Below are 16,925 nucleotides of genomic sequence, written 5' to 3'. Positions count from 1 at the left end.
CGGGCAATGTATCGTCTGCTCCTGGTAGCGAGGGCTTACAGTCCGGGGTGAGGTTGGCGAAGAGCGGGGGTGGGGCGACCTTAAGGGTCGCGAGGCTCCAGACGGTGAGGAGGGGCAGGGGTCCACCGAACTTTAAAGTAAGGCTCTGGAGGTGGCACTGGAAGTCGAGCCCCAGCAATAGGGCAGCGCAGAGATGGGGAAGGACGTAGAGTTTGAAGTTAGCGTACTCTACGCCTTGTGCAGTAAGGGTCTCGACACAGTGCCACCGGATTGCTGCTGGGTGGGATCCGGAAGCCAGGGAGGTTTTCTGGGTCGCGGGTAGGATGGGGAGGGAGCAGCGCCTTACCGTATCTGGGTGAATGAAGCTGTCTGTGCTCCCGGAGTCGAAAAGGCCGTCTCGTGCCCGTTGATCCGGACGGTCATCGTAGACTTTACGAGGTGGTGCGGCTGGGACTGGTCGAGCGTGATGGAGGCGAGCTTCGGAAGGCGGTCGGTAGGCCGGTCGGAGGTAGCGGCGGCCAGCGTACGGTCGGGTGAGCTTGGCTCCCGGGAGGCTGCGGAGTGGTACCAAGATGGCGGCCCCCATGAGTTGCGTGTGGCGTGTGGCAGCGGCGATGGCATCCAAGATGGCGGCCCCCATGGGTCGCTCGTGGCGGGTGGCAGCGGCGATGGTATCCAAGATGGCGGCCCCCATGGGTCGCTCGTGGCGGGTGGCAGCGGCGATGGTATCCAAGATGGCGGCCCCCATGGGTCGCTCGTGGCGGGTGGCAGTGCCGATGGTATCCAAGATGGGGGCCCCGTGGCGGTTGAAGTATGCGTTAAAGATGGCGGTCCCCATGGGTCGCACGTGGCGGACGAAATTGAAGATAGCGGTGAAGATGGCGGCGCTCCGAGTCGCACATGGCGGGTGGCGTGGCAGCTGGGGGCCCTGACAGGCAGCAGGCAGCGCTGCTGGGCCTAGAAGTTTTAGGAGGAGATCGGGCCTGGCAGACTTTTGCAAAGTGGCCCTTCCTCCCACACCCGTTGCAAGCTGTGTTCCGTGCCGGCAGCGTTGTCAGGGGTGATTACTCTGGCCGCAGAAATAGCACCTCGGGCCTCCGGCGTTGGCGGGCCGCTTACGGCACAGGCTTGTGTCACATGGGTCGGTTGATGGCTGCGCCCACGAGGCCCATGAGGGTGCCGCGCGGTCAGAGGTGTACCTCCATGTTCTGGGAGGCCACCTCCAGCGAGTTGTAGAGCTGGACTGTCTCTGGGAGGCCGAGTCTACCCCCTTCTAGTAGTCGCTGGCGGATATAGTTAGAGTTCATGCCCGTGACATAAGCGTCCCTGATCAGCAGCTCCGCGTGCTGGGTAGCCAATACCGCCCGGCAATCACAGCTCCGGCAGAGTACCCGCAAAGCACGCAGGAATTCTGCAAGGGATTCCCCAGGGCGTTGCCGTCTCATGGCGAAGAGGTGCCTAGCATACACCTCGTTAACGGACTTCACGTTTTGTACCTTCAACAGCGTTATTGCCTCCGGGTACAAGGGGGCGTCCCTGATGAGGAGAAAGACTCGTGGCTCCCCCGTGCGTGGAGGATCTGCTTCTTCTGGAGCTCTGTGAAGCCTTCGGTGAAGGATGCGAGGTACCCTTCGAAGCAGCTTAGCCAGTGCTCAAAAGTTTCTGTGGTGTCGGCTGCCTGTGGGTCCAGCTCAGGCGATCAGGCTTGAGTGATGAGTTCATCTTAAAGTTTAGTGTATTAAATTGTTACGCCGTCAATAAGCACACGACGAGTGATGAATGTAACTGAGGCTTTAATACACTAAACAGCAAGCCTCCTGCCTCTGGTCCCGAACTGGGTCGGAGGCGGAGACTTGCCACCTTTATACATGAGCCCGAGGGGAGGAGCCACAGGCGGAGCCAGCCTGGACAAGCCCAGGCATGTACAACACAATACAATGCAATACAACGCAATACCGTGGTTTGATGTCCGCGTACCACCAGCTCCCTATCCGCCCGGAGGACCGCCAATACACTGCCTTCGAGGCCAATGGGCGCCTCTACCACTTCCTCAGGGTCCCCTTTCGGCGTCAGCAATGGGGTCTCGATCTTCCAACGGGAGATGGACCGAATGGTTGACCAGTACGGGCTGCTGGCCACGTTCCCGTATCTGGATAATGTCACCATCTGCGGCCATGACCAGCAGGACCATGACGCTAACCTCCAGCATTTCCTTCACACCACCAATTGATGCACCATCAATTACACATAAGGCAAGTTGTAGGAAACAAAGTCCTGGTTTTAATACTCTAAGATGCAGCCTGTCTGCTGCTGAACCCAGACTGGAGACAGGGCGACGGATCCGTCAGCTATATACAACACCCAGTGGGGCGGAGCCACGGAAGAACAACAATATATAACACAGTGAGTAACAATGGAACAAACAGTAACAGAGAATATATACGGCGCTGTAAATGCGGGACTTGTCCGCAGAGTTGGGGACCCACTGGGCACAGTACAAGAAGAACCCCAGGCATCTCTTCAGGGCCTTGGGGCAGTGGGGAAGGGGAAGTTCCAGGAGGGGGCGCATGCGGTCGGAATCGGGCCCTAGGACACCGTTTTCCACAACGTAGCCCGAGGGTGGCTCGGCGGGTCGTGCGGAAAACGTACTTCTCCTTATTATACGTAAGATTACGGAGCTTGGTGGTGTGAAGGAAATGCTGGAGGTTAGCGTCATGGTCCTGCTGGTCATGGCCACAGATGGTGACATTATCCAGATACGGGAACGTGGGCCGCAGCGGAAAAAGGGTGGATTTGATGAGTGGGTGGGCCTTGTCTGCATAGTTGGGGACCCACTGGGCATAGTACGAGAAGAACCCCAGGCATCTCTTCAGGGCCATGGAGCAGTGGTTGAGGACGTCACAGCGGATGGTTAAAGGTCCTGATAGACATAATCTATAAGTTTGCTTTACCCCCGCTGGATTTTTTTTTAACAGGGGGTGAATGTGGTGAACCACTGTTATTGTAGTTCCAGTCCTGTTCCACTGATACTTACAGCGCCGTATATATTCTGTTACTGTTTGTTCCATTGTTACTCACTGTGTTATATATTGTTGTTCTTCCGTGGCTCCGCCCCACTGGGTGGTGTATATAGCTGACGGATCTGTAGCCCGAGGGTGGCTAGGCGGGTCGTGCGGAAAACGTACTTCTCCTTATTATACGTATGATTAAGGAGCTTGGTGGTGTGAAGGAAATGCTGGAGGTTAGCGTCATGGTCCTGCTGGTCATGGCCGCAGATGGTGACATTATCCAGATACGGGAACGTGGCCCGCAGCCCGTACTGGTCAACCATTCGGTCCATCTCCCCTTGGAAGACCAAGACCCCATTGGTGACACCGAAGGGGACCCTGAGGAAGTGGTAGAGGCGGCCACCTGCCTCGAAGGCAGTGTATTGGCGGTCCTCCGGGCGGATAGGGAGCTGGTGGTACGCGGACTTCAAGTCTACCGTGGAGAAGACTCGGCACTGCGCAATCTGGTTGACCATGTCAGATATGCGCGGAAGAGGGTACGCATCGAGCTGCGACTGTAGTCGACGACCATCCGGAGCTTCTCCCCAGTCCTGACGACCACCACTCGGGCTCTCCAGGGGCTGGTACTGACCTCTATGATCCCTTCCCGCAGGAGTCGCTGGACCTCTGACCTGATAAAGGCCTTGTCCCGAGCACTGTATCGTCTGCTCCTGGTGGCGGGTGAGGTTAGCGAAGAGCGGGGGTGGGGCGAACTTAAGGGTTGCGAGGCTACATACGGTGAGAGGCGGCAGGGGTCCACCGAACGTTAAGGTCAGGCTTCGGATATGGCATTGGAAGTCTAGGCCTAATAAAAGGGGAGCGCAGAGATAGGGGAGGACGTAGAGTTTAAAGTTAACGTACTCTACGCCACGTGTCGCAAGAGCTGCGACACAGAACCACCGGACCGCAACAGAGTGTGATCCGGAAGCCAGGGAGATTGTCTAGGACGCAGGAAAAATTCAGAGGGAGCAGTGCCTTACTGTATCCAGATGGAAGAAGCTGTCCGTGCTCCCGGAGTCGAATAAGCAGGTCTTCTCGTGCCCGTTGATCCGGACGGTCATCATGGAGTTCTTGAGATGACGGGGCCGGGACTGGTCGAGGGTGACGGAGGCGAGTTGTGGAAGGTGGCTGGTCTGGTCGGTGGTAGTGGGTGGCGTCGAAGATGGCGGCCACGATGGCGGCCCCCACGAATCGCACGTGGCGGGTCGTGTAGAAGATGGCGGCCCCCACGAGTCGCGCGTGGTGGATCACGTCGGAGATGGCGAACAGGATGGCGGACTCCACGGGTCGCACGAGGTGGATGACGCGTTAGAAGGGGGCGGTCCCGACAGACAAGATACCACACGGCGGGATTTGGATGTTTTAGGCCGGGCCTGGCAGACTTTTGCAAAGTGGCCCTTCTTACCGCACTCGCTGCAGGTCGCGTTCCGAGCTGGGCAGCGTTGTCTGGAGTGCTGACCCTGGCCGCAGAAGTAGCAGGACGGTCCCTCGGAGTTGGCTGGCCGCCGCGCGGCACAGGCTTGTGACACCCCCGGATCGGGTGATGACTGCACCCAGGACGCCCACGAGGATGCCGCGTGGTCGGGCGCGAAGGCATCCATATTCCGGAAGCCCACTTCCAGGGAGTTCGTGAGCTGCACCGTGTCGTTTAGGTCGAGGGTACCCCCTTCGAGCAGGCCCTGACGGATGTAGTCAGACCTAACGGCGGCCACATAGGCATCCCGGATCAGGAGTTCGGTATGTTGAACTGCCGTTACTGCCTGGTAGCTAGAATTCCGGGCGAGTACCCGCAGGTCACGCAGGAACTTGGCCAAAGATTCTCCTGGGCGCTGACTCCTCTTGGCGAGGAGGTGCCGGGCGTACACCTCATTTACCGCCCTCATGTGCTGCCCTTTGAGGAGTGTAATCGCCTCATCGTACGTGGCCGCGTCTCCGATGAGGGTAAATATTCGTTAGCTCACCCGGGCGTTGAGGACCCGAAGCTTGTGCTGCCCTGAGACAGCGTCAGTGGAAGAGTCGAGGTAGGCCTCGAAACAGCTTAGCCAATGCTGGGAGATCGCGGTGGCATCGGCTGTCTCTGGGTCCAGGTCCAATCGCTCAGGCTTGAGTGACTTATCCATCGAACTATCTTAGAGTATTAAATTGATGCACCATTAATTACACACGAGGCAAGTTGTAGGAAACAAAGTCCTGGTTTTAATTCTCTAAGATGCAGTCTGTCTGCTGCTGAACCCAGACTGGAGACAGGGCTACAGATCCGTCAGCTATATACAACACCAGTGGGGCGGAGCCACGGAAGAACAACAATATATCACAGTGAGTAACAATGGAACAAACAGTAACAGAGAATATATACGGCACTGTAAGTAACAGTGGAACAACAGTAAAATTACAATATCAGTGGTTCACCACAATCAACTGATTTTCAATTCGCTCAACTGTCCTGTGGCCCCATATCTCCAGACCCCCAGCAGCGGCTCCTGAATTACTCACTCAGTAACAGAATCCCTGGTGACGGGCAGCACGGTGGCGCAGTGGTTAGCACTGCAGTCCCACGGCGCCGAGGTCCCAGGTTCGATCCCGGCTCTGGGTCACTGTCCGCGTGGAGTTTGCACATTCTCCCCGTGTTTGCGTGGGTTTCGCCCCCACAACCCAAAGATGTGCAGGGTAGGTGGATTGGCCACGCTAAATTGCCCTTTAATTGGAAAATATGAATTGGGTACTCTAAATTAAAAACAAAAGAATCCCTGGTGACTTCAAAATCCGCATCCTTAGAATCTTCATCGTACTGGTGCAACTTTCTTCGCGTCTCTCTCCAGCCTCACATCTTGTGTTCCTCTGAGATTGGATTCTTTCTGATCTCTGCTTCCTCTGTTCCCCCCCCCCCCCCCCCCCCCCCCCCCGCCACCCCCAGAAGGTGCAGTTCTAAAGTCACCTGCAGTCCTGCCAAGAGAGTACGGACCCAGACCTCCCTCCCTAACTGCTGCTCTGTGCAAATTTATGGAACAGCGGGCGGCGGCCCATAGGATAGACATCGATTCGCTGGCCAAACAAATACCGCTCCCTCTCACAATTGGGCCAAGCACAAATGAACTGATCCAAGCATTCTCCATCCTAAACTTATTCCGAGACCCAACTCAGTGAAAGATTCACAATAGAAGGAAGCATACATTTTTAATAGAACAAATTCCGTGCAGGGTATTTTGTTGGATGGTGTGATGTTCAGGGTTTTTTTTTTCTTTACTTTCTGGACCTTAACATTAAAAATTAATGATTGAGGCTGAAGGTCTGGTGTCTGTGTGCATGGGTGTTACGTGGGGAAAGAAATGAGAGAGAATGATTTTGTCTCTGTAATGTTGCCCCGCTTTTCGTTTTGCATATCTGTCAACTTGTTAATCAATTTAAATTTAGGGAGGATAGAAATGAGATGCAGCCACAGAAGCTCCTGTCCCACTGCACAACATTCGGAACGATATTTTAAGTGGTGTTGAGATGAAATTCAGTGCTGTGCATATTAAAAGCTGTCACCAAATATGTGAATCTGCAGAATTACATTCATTCATAATGCATTACCCATGAATAATGATAGGAGTACATTTTGATAAACCCTGCATGCAAATACCTTTGCTTTGACCTCCTTTTATTTGTGTTAAGTATCGCGGACAAATAGCTCTTTTGTTTTTCTGTTCCCTTTTGAACGTTTGACAGAGGCAACAGATTAATCGGCTCATTCTGGGCCAGGGTAAGGGCCGCCCGCCATCCTTAATATAACAACCTGCTTCACGATTCAACCTTTTCACAATCTCATAATGTCCCAAGTGTTTTGCCGCCAAGGATGTGCTTTTTGAAGCGTAGTCATTGTTGTATTTAGGAAATGTGACAATCCATTTGTGCACAGCAATATCCCACAAAATACAATGTGCTAATGACCAAAGAATGTGATTCAGTAATGGTGGCTCAGGGATAAAGACATGTGAAATCAAAGCCCATCTTTCCTCTCAGGCGGATCCGATATATCCTTAGCCGCGATGTATAAGAGAACAAGGGAAAGCAATTAAAGAGACCGGCTGCCTGAGATAAGCCAAGAAGCTCACACGGAATCATGGGAATAATCAGAGGGCTCAGCACTAGACTGAGGTCAGCACTGGGCAGAGGGCAGCTTGGTAGCACAGTGGTTAGCACTATTGCTTCACAGCGCCAGGGTCCCAGGTTTGATTCCCGTCTTGGGTCACTGTCTGTGCGGAGTCTGCATGTTCTCCCCGTGTCTGCGTGGGTTTCCTCCGGGTGCTCCAGTTTTCTCTCGAAAGACGTGCTTGTTAGGTGAATTGGACATTCTGAATTCTCCCTCTGTGTACCCGAACAGGCGCCTGAGTGTGGCAACTAGGGGCTTTTCATAGTAACTTCATTGCAGTGTTAATGTAAGCCTACTTGGGACAATAATAAAGATTATAGACGTCGGAACCAGACCGAGAGAACATAGAACATACAGAGCAGAAGGAGGCCATTCGGCCCATCGAGTCTGCACCGACCCACTTAAGCCCTCACTTCCACCCTATCCCCGTAACTCAATAACCGCTCCTAACCTATTGGTCACTAAAGGCAATTTATCATGGCCAATCCACCTAACCTGCACGTCTTTGGACTGTGGGAGGAAACCGGAGCACCCGGAGGGAACCTACGCACACACGGGGAGAATGTGCAGACTTCGCACTGACAGTCACCCAGTGGGGAATCGAACCTGGGACACTGGTGCTGTGAAGCAACAGTGCTAGCCACTGTGCTAAGAGGTCAGCATGACTCAGAGAGTTCAGCACTGGAGTAATGGGACTGCACTCGACACAGGGGTCAGCACCGGTCAGAGAACTCAGCACCAGAAAGAGAGGTCAGTGGTGGACAGAGATCAGGGCAGCACGGTGGCACAGTGGTTCGCACTGCTGCCTCATGGCGCCGAGGTCCAAGGTTCAATCCCGGCCCTGGGTCACTGTCCGTGTGGAGTTTGCACATTCTCCCCGTGTTTGCGTGGGTTTTGCCCCCACAACCTAAAGATGTGCAGGGTAGGTGGATTGGCCGCGCTAAATTGCCCCTTAATTGGAAAAAATGAATTGGGTACTCTAAATTTATTTTTTTAAAACACCAGACAGAGATGTCGGTAATGGACAGAGAGGTCAACACCGGACAGGGAGGTAGGTAATGGACAGTGAGTTCTGTCATAATATCCACTCATGTATAAATGAGATGCAGACAGGCAGTGATTCTCATGCCAAGGATCTACCTGCACTGGCTCCAGACAATGTTGTTCGTGTCCAGTTGCCTGAGGGAGGTTGGTCAGCCCCAGCTATTGTCGTCAGGCAGGCTGCCCCCAGGTCCTTCGTTGTCCAAATGGCTGATGGCTCCATTCTACGGCGCAACAGGAGGGCGCTACGAAAAGTTCCCTGCCTACCGCCTGGCCGCACTTCTCCGCATGTCATCATGCCTCCTCCGGACACCTTGCACCATGAGGCCACCGACATGGCAGCAATCCCGCCTGTCCAAGTGCCGGCGTCCCCCCCTCCACCTCTGAGGCGATCGACAAGAATTCGACGCCCGTCACAAAGACTGAAGCTATAGACTTAAATCTTGTAAATTTTGTTCAGTTTGCTCTGTATCTGCACGATAGACACCTTCCTATGTACATATGTTCATTCACTCACCACTTGTATATAATCTTGCATGTATATGTATCGCCACGTTCCTAAATTTATTTCAAAAAGGGGAGATGTCATAATATCCACTCATGTATGTAATGAGATGCAGACAGGCAGTGACTGACACACAGGATAACCAATGAACACACACGACACAGAACAACCAATCACCAGACAGGACACCACCACTATAAAGCACACAGGGCATTAAGACTCTCTCTCTCTCTCTACAGGACACTGAGATAGTTAGAGTGCACAAGCCAGTGAGCACTATCACCATGAGGTAGAGAGTTAGTCTGGACAAGCCAGTAGGAGGTTATCAGTTAGATAGAGTGTCAACTCACAGCAGACTATGTACAGCAATCAGGAAGTTCAATAAAACAGTGTTGGACCATCTCCTGTGTCAGAAGACTGTTTCTAGTTTCACTGCATCCAGTTGCAGTCAACGTTGAACCAACTTACTTAACACATCAAGTTCCACACCAGACAGGGAGGTCAGTAATGGGCGTAGAGGTCAGAACTGGACAAAGAGGTCAGCACCAAACAATGAGGTCAGCACTGGACAGGGAGGTCAGCACAGGACAGAGAGGTCAGCCCCAGGCAGAGAGGTCAGCCCCAGACAGAGAGGTCAGCCCTGGACAGAGAGGTCAGCACTGGACAGAGAGGTCAGCACCGGACAGAGAGGTCAGCACTGGACAGAGAGGTCAGCTCCAGACAGAGAGGTCAGCCCCAGACAGAGAAGTCAGCCCTGGACAGAGAGGTCAGCTCCAGACAGAGAGGTCAGCACTGGACAGAGAGGTCAGCACCGGACAGAGAGGTCAGCACTGGACAGAGAGGTCAGCTCCAGACAGAGAGGTCAGCCCCAGACAGAGAAGTCAGCCCTGGACAGAGAGGTCAGCTCCAGACAGAGAGGTCAGCCCTGGACAGAGAGGTCAGCACTGGACAGAGAGGTCAGCACCGGACAGAGAGGTCAGCCCCAGACAGAGAGGTCAGCCCTGGACAGAGAGGTCAGCACTGGACAGAGAGGTCAGCACCGGACAGAGAGGTCAGCACTGGACAGAGAGGTCAGCCCCAGACAGAGAGGTCAGCCCCAGACAGAGAGGTCAGCCCTGGACAGAGAGGTCAGCTCCAGACAGAGAGGTCAGCCCTGGACAGAGAGGTCAGCACTGGACAGAGAGGTCAGCACCGGACAGAGAGGTCAGCCCTGGACAGAGAGGTCAGCACTGGACAGAGAGGTCAGCACCGGACAGAGAGGTCAGCCCCAGACAGAGAGGTCAGCCCCGGACAGAGAGGCCAGCTCCAGACAGAGAGGTCAGCTCCAGACAGAGAGGTCAGCACTGGACAGGGACGTCAGCCCTGGACAGAGAGGTCAGCACCGGACAGAGAGGTCAGCACTGGACAGAGAGGTCAGCACTGGACAGAGAGGTCAGCCCCAGACAGAGAGATCAGCACTGGACAGAGAGGTCAGCCCCAGACAGAGAGGTCAGCCCTGGACAGAGAGGTCAACTCCAGACAGAGAGGTCAGAACCGGACAGAGAGGTCAGCACTGGACAGAGAGGTCAGCACCGGACAGAGAGGTCAGCCCCAGACAGAGAGGTCAGCCCCGGACAGAGAGGCCAGCTCCAGACAGAGAGGTCAGCTCCAGACAGAGAGGTCAGCACTGGACAGGGACGTCAGCCCTGGACAGAGAGGTCAGCACCGGACAGAGAGGTCAGCACTGGACAGAGAGGTCAGCACTGGACAGAGAGGTCAGCCCCAGACAGAGAGATCAGCACTGGACAGAGAGGTCAGCCCCAGACAGAGAGGTCAGCCCTGGACAGAGAGGTCAACTCCAGACAGAGAGGTCAGAACCGGACAGAGAGGTCAGCCCCAGACAGAGAGGTCAGCACTGGACAGAGATGTCAGCCCCAGACAGAGAGGTCAGCACTGGACAGAGAGGTCAGCACTGGACAGAGAGGTCAGCTCCAGACAGAGAGGTCAGCACTGGACAGGGACGTCAGCCCTGGACAGAGAGGTCAGCACCGGACAGAGAGGTCAGCACTGGACAGAGAGGTCAGCACTGGACAGAGAGGTCAGCACTGGACAGAGAGGTCAGCCCCAGACAGAGAGATCAGCACTGGACAGAGAGGTCAGCCCCAGACAGAGAGGTCAGCCCTGGACAGAGAGGTCAACTCCAGACAGAGAGGTCAGAACTGGACAGAGAGGTTAGCCCCAGACAGAGAGGTCAGCACTGGACAGAGATGTCAGCCCCAGACAGAGAGGTCAGCACTGGACAGAGGGGTCAGCCCTGGACAGAGAGGTCAGCACCGGACAGAGAGGTCAGCACTGGACAGAGAGGTCAGCACTGGTAAGAGAGGTCAGCCCCAGACAGAGAGATCAGCACTGGACAGAGAGGTCAGCCCCAGACAGAGAGGTCAGCCCTGGACAGAGAGGTCAACTCCAGACAGAGAGGTCAGAACTGGACAGAGAGGTCAGCCCCAGACAGAGAGGTCAGCACTGGACAGAGATGTCAGCCCCAGACAGAGAGGTCAGCACTGGACAGAGAGGTCAGCACTGGACAGAGAGGTCAGCCCCAGACAGAGAAATCAGCCCTGGACAGAGAGGTCAGCTCCAGACAGAGAGGTCAGCTCCAGACAGAGAGGTAGCCCTGGATAGAGAGGTCAGCTCCAGACAGAGAGGTCAGCCCTGGACAGAGAGGTCAGCACTGGACAGAGAGGTCAGCACCGGACAGAGAGGTCAGCACAGGACAGAGAGGTCAGCCCCAGACAGAGAGGTCAGCCCCGGACAGAGAGGTCAGCTCCAGACAGAGATGTCAGCTCCAGACAGTGAGGTCAGCTCCAGACAGAGAGGTCAGCCCCAGACAGAGAGGTCAGCACTGGACAGGGATGTCAGCCCTGGACAGAGAGGTCAACTCCAGACAGAGAGGTCAGCACTGGACAGAGAGGTCAGCACTGGACAGAGAGGTCAGCACCGGACAGAGAGGTCAGCACCAGACAGAGAGGTCAGCACCAGACAGAGAGGTCAGCACAGGACAGAGAGTTCAGCCCCAGACAGAGAGATCAGCACTGGACAGAGAGATCAACTCCAGACAGAGAGGTCAGCCCCAGACAGAGAGATCAGCACTGGACAGAGAGGTCAACTCCAGACAGAGAGGTCAACTCCAGACAGAGAGGTCAGCCCTGGACAGAGCGGTCAACTCCAGACAGAGAGGTCAACTCCAGACAGAGAGGTCAGCCCCAGACAGAGAGATCAGCATTGGACTGAGAGGTCAGCCCTGGACAGAGAGGTCAGCACCGGACAGAGAGGTCAGCACCGGACAGAGAGGTCAGCACCGGACAGAGAGGTCAGCCCCAGGCAGAGAGATCAGCACTGGACAGAGAGGTCAGCACTGGACAGAGAGGTCAGCACCGGACAGAGAGGTCAGCACTGGACAGAGAGGTCAGCTCCAGACAGAGAGGTCAGCCCCAGACAGAGAAGTCAGCCCTGGACAGAGAGGTCAGCTCCAGACAGAGAGGTCAGCACTGGACAGAGAGGTCAGCACCGGACAGAGAGGTCAGCACTGGACAGAGAGGTCAGCTCCAGACAGAGAGGTCAGCCCCAGACAGAGAAGTCAGCCCTGGACAGAGAGGTCAGCTCCAGACAGAGAGGTCAGCCCTGGACAGAGAGGTCAGCACTGGACAGAGAGGTCAGCACCGGACAGAGAGGTCAGCCCCAGACAGAGAGGTCAGCCCTGGACAGAGAGGTCAGCACTGGACAGAGAGGTCAGCACCGGACAGAGAGGTCAGCACTGGACAGAGAGGTCAGCCCCAGACAGAGAGGTCAGCCCCAGACAGAGAGGTCAGCCCTGGACAGAGAGGTCAGCTCCAGACAGAGAGGTCAGCCCTGGACAGAGAGGTCAGCACTGGACAGAGAGGTCAGCACCGGACAGAGAGGTCAGCCCTGGACAGAGAGGTCAGCACTGGACAGAGAGGTCAGCACCGGACAGAGAGGTCAGCCCCAGACAGAGAGGTCAGCCCCGGACAGAGAGGCCAGCTCCAGACAGAGAGGTCAGCTCCAGACAGAGAGGTCAGCACTGGACAGGGACGTCAGCCCTGGACAGAGAGGTCAGCACCGGACAGAGAGGTCAGCACTGGACAGAGAGGTCAGCACTGGACAGAGAGGTCAGCCCCAGACAGAGAGATCAGCACTGGACAGAGAGGTCAGCCCCAGACAGAGAGGTCAGCCCTGGACAGAGAGGTCAACTCCAGACAGAGAGGTCAGAACCGGACAGAGAGGTCAGCACTGGACAGAGAGGTCAGCACCGGACAGAGAGGTCAGCCCCAGACAGAGAGGTCAGCCCCGGACAGAGAGGCCAGCTCCAGACAGAGAGGTCAGCTCCAGACAGAGAGGTCAGCACTGGACAGGGACGTCAGCCCTGGACAGAGAGGTCAGCACCGGACAGAGAGGTCAGCACTGGACAGAGAGGTCAGCACTGGACAGAGAGGTCAGCCCCAGACAGAGAGATCAGCACTGGACAGAGAGGTCAGCCCCAGACAGAGAGGTCAGCCCTGGACAGAGAGGTCAACTCCAGACAGAGAGGTCAGAACCGGACAGAGAGGTCAGCCCCAGACAGAGAGGTCAGCACTGGACAGAGATGTCAGCCCCAGACAGAGAGGTCAGCACTGGACAGAGAGGTCAGCACTGGACAGAGAGGTCAGCTCCAGACAGAGAGGTCAGCACTGGACAGGGACGTCAGCCCTGGACAGAGAGGTCAGCACCGGACAGAGAGGTCAGCACTGGACAGAGAGGTCAGCACTGGACAGAGAGGTCAGCACTGGACAGAGAGGTCAGCCCCAGACAGAGAGATCAGCACTGGACAGAGAGGTCAGCCCCAGACAGAGAGGTCAGCCCTGGACAGAGAGGTCAACTCCAGACAGAGAGGTCAGAACTGGACAGAGAGGTTAGCCCCAGACAGAGAGGTCAGCACTGGACAGAGATGTCAGCCCCAGACAGAGAGGTCAGCACTGGACAGAGGGGTCAGCCCTGGACAGAGAGGTCAGCACCGGACAGAGAGGTCAGCACTGGACAGAGAGGTCAGCACTGGTAAGAGAGGTCAGCCCCAGACAGAGAGATCAGCACTGGACAGAGAGGTCAGCCCCAGACAGAGAGGTCAGCCCTGGACAGAGAGGTCAACTCCAGACAGAGAGGTCAGAACTGGACAGAGAGGTCAGCCCCAGACAGAGAGGTCAGCACTGGACAGAGATGTCAGCCCCAGACAGAGAGGTCAGCACTGGACAGAGAGGTCAGCACTGGACAGAGAGGTCAGCCCCAGACAGAGAAATCAGCCCTGGACAGAGAGGTCAGCTCCAGACAGAGAGGTCAGCTCCAGACAGAGAGGTAGCCCTGGATAGAGAGGTCAGCTCCAGACAGAGAGGTCAGCCCTGGACAGAGAGGTCAGCACTGGACAGAGAGGTCAGCACCGGACAGAGAGGTCAGCACAGGACAGAGAGGTCAGCCCCAGACAGAGAGGTCAGCCCCGGACAGAGAGGTCAGCTCCAGACAGAGATGTCAGCTCCAGACAGTGAGGTCAGCTCCAGACAGAGAGGTCAGCCCCAGACAGAGAGGTCAGCACTGGACAGGGATGTCAGCCCTGGACAGAGAGGTCAACTCCAGACAGAGAGGTCAGCACTGGACAGAGAGGTCAGCACTGGACAGAGAGGTCAGCACCGGACAGAGAGGTCAGCACCAGACAGAGAGGTCAGCACCAGACAGAGAGGTCAGCACAGGACAGAGAGTTCAGCCCCAGACAGAGAGATCAGCACTGGACAGAGAGATCAACTCCAGACAGAGAGGTCAGCCCCAGACAGAGAGATCAGCACTGGACAGAGAGGTCAACTCCAGACAGAGAGGTCAACTCCAGACAGAGAGGTCAGCCCTGGACAGAGCGGTCAACTCCAGACAGAGAGGTCAACTCCAGACAGAGAGGTCAGCCCCAGACAGAGAGATCAGCATTGGACTGAGAGGTCAGCCCTGGACAGAGAGGTCAGCACCGGACAGAGAGGTCAGCACCGGACAGAGAGGTCAGCACCGGACAGAGAGGTCAGCCCCAGGCAGAGAGATCAGCACTGGACAGAGAGGTCAGCACTGGACAGAGAGGTCAGTTCTGGACAGAGAGGTCAGCACTGGACAGAGAGGTCAGCCCCGGACAGAGAGGTCAGCCCCGGACAGAGAGGTCAGCACCAGACAGAGAGGTCAGCACTGGACAGAGAGGTCAGTGGTGGTCAAAGATGTCAGCCCCGGACAGAGAGGTCAGCACTGGACAGAGAGGTCAGCCCCAGACAGAGAGGTCAGCTCCAGACAGAGAGGTCAGCCCCAGACAGAGAGGTCAGCACTGGACAGAGAGGTCAGCACTGGACAGAGAGGTCAGCACCAGGCACAGAGGTCAGCACCGACAGAGAGGTCAGCACCGACAGAGAGGTCAGCACTGGACAGAGAGGTCAGCACCGACAGAGAGGTCAGCACCGACAGAGAGGTCAGCACTGGACAGAGAGGTCAGCACTGGACAGAGAGGTCAGCACCGACAGAGAGGTCAGCACTGGATAGAGAGATCAGCACTGGATAGAGAGGTCGACACAGAACAGTTGGGTCCGTACTGGGCATAGGGGTCAACACTGAATCTTAGAATTTACAGTGCAGAAGGAGGCCATTCGGCCCATCGAGTCTGCACCGGCCCTTGGAATGAGCACCCTACCCAAGCTCACACCTTCACCCTATCCCCATAACCCAGTAACACCAGCTAAACATTTTGGACATAGAACATAGAACATACAGAGCAGAAGGAGGCCATTCGGCCCATCGAGTCTGCACCGACCCACTTAAGCCCTCACTTCCACTCCATCCCCGTAACTCAATAACCGCTCCTAACCTATTGGTCACTAAGGGCAATTTATCATGGCCAGTCCATCTAACCTGCACGTCTTTGGATTGTGGGAGGAAACCGGAGCACCCGGAGGAAACCCACGCACACACGGGGAGGATGTGCAGACTCCGCACAGACAGTGACCCAAGCCGGAATCGAACCAGGGACCCTGGAGCTGTGAAGTAACCGTGCTAACCACTATGCTACCGTGCTGCACTGGGTGTTTGAGGAAAGTCGATTGCGCGCCTCAGTTAGTGAGGGGTCGCTGTTGATGTTTGTAAAATATTCCTACAACGAGAATGAAATATCAATGCAGCAGGATTGGCCTGGCAGAGAAAAGATATTCTATTGCCAGACAATATTTATAAAGACACAAAGACTCTCCAGAAGCTCAGCCCATGGCAACGTCCTGCTCTTGGCTTTTAAATGCAAATTTGAAGTTGACCCATTTACTGCAGAGAACAAGACAGGTGCAGAGAGAGAGAGAGTGGTACAGAGAGAGTGCCGCACTGTCAATGGGCAGTGGTACAGAGAGAGTGCCGCACTGTCAATGGGCAGTGGTACAGAGAGAGTGCCGCACTGTCAATGGGCAGTGGTACAGAGAGAGTGCCGCACTGTCAATGGGCAGCGCTACAGAGAGAGTGCTGCACTGTCAATGGGCAGTGGTACAGAGAGAGTGCCGCACTGTCAATGGGCAGTGGTACAGAGAGAGTGCTGCACTGTCAATGGGCAGTGGTACAGAGAGAGTGCTGCATTGTCAATGGGCAGTGGTACAGAGAGAGTGCTGCACTGTCAATGGGCAGTGGTACAGGGAGAGTGCTGCACTGTCAATGGGCAGTGGTACAGAGAGAGTGCTGCATTGACATTGGGCAGTGGTACAGGGAGAGTGCTGCACTGTCAATGGGCAGTGGTACAGGGAGAGTGCTGCACTGTCAATGGGCAGTGGTACAGGGAGAGTGCTGCATTGTCATTGGGCAGTGGTACAGAGAGAGTGCTGCACTGTCAATGGGCAGTGGTACAGAGAGAGTGCTGTATTGTCATTGGGCAGTGGTACAGAGAGAGTGCCGCACTGTCAATGGGCAGTGGTACAGAGAGAGTGCTGCATTGTCAATGGGCAGTGGGACAGAGAGAGTGCTGCATTGTCAATGGGCAGTGGTACAGAGAGAGTGCTGCTCTGTCAATGGGCAGTGGTACAGGGAGAGTGCTGCATTGTCATTGGGCAGTGGTACAGAGAGAGTGCTGCACTGTCAATGGGGAGCGGTACAGAGAGAGTGCTGCTCTGTCAATGGGCAGTGG

The sequence above is a fragment of the Scyliorhinus torazame genome, chromosome 8 (genome assembly GCF_047496885.1).
Source record: "Scyliorhinus torazame isolate Kashiwa2021f chromosome 8, sScyTor2.1, whole genome shotgun sequence".
Classification (NCBI taxonomy): Eukaryota; Metazoa; Chordata; class Chondrichthyes; order Carcharhiniformes; family Scyliorhinidae; genus Scyliorhinus; species Scyliorhinus torazame.
The sequence above is the reverse complement of the archived record's forward strand: the minus strand, read 5'-3'. Positions refer to the sequence as shown.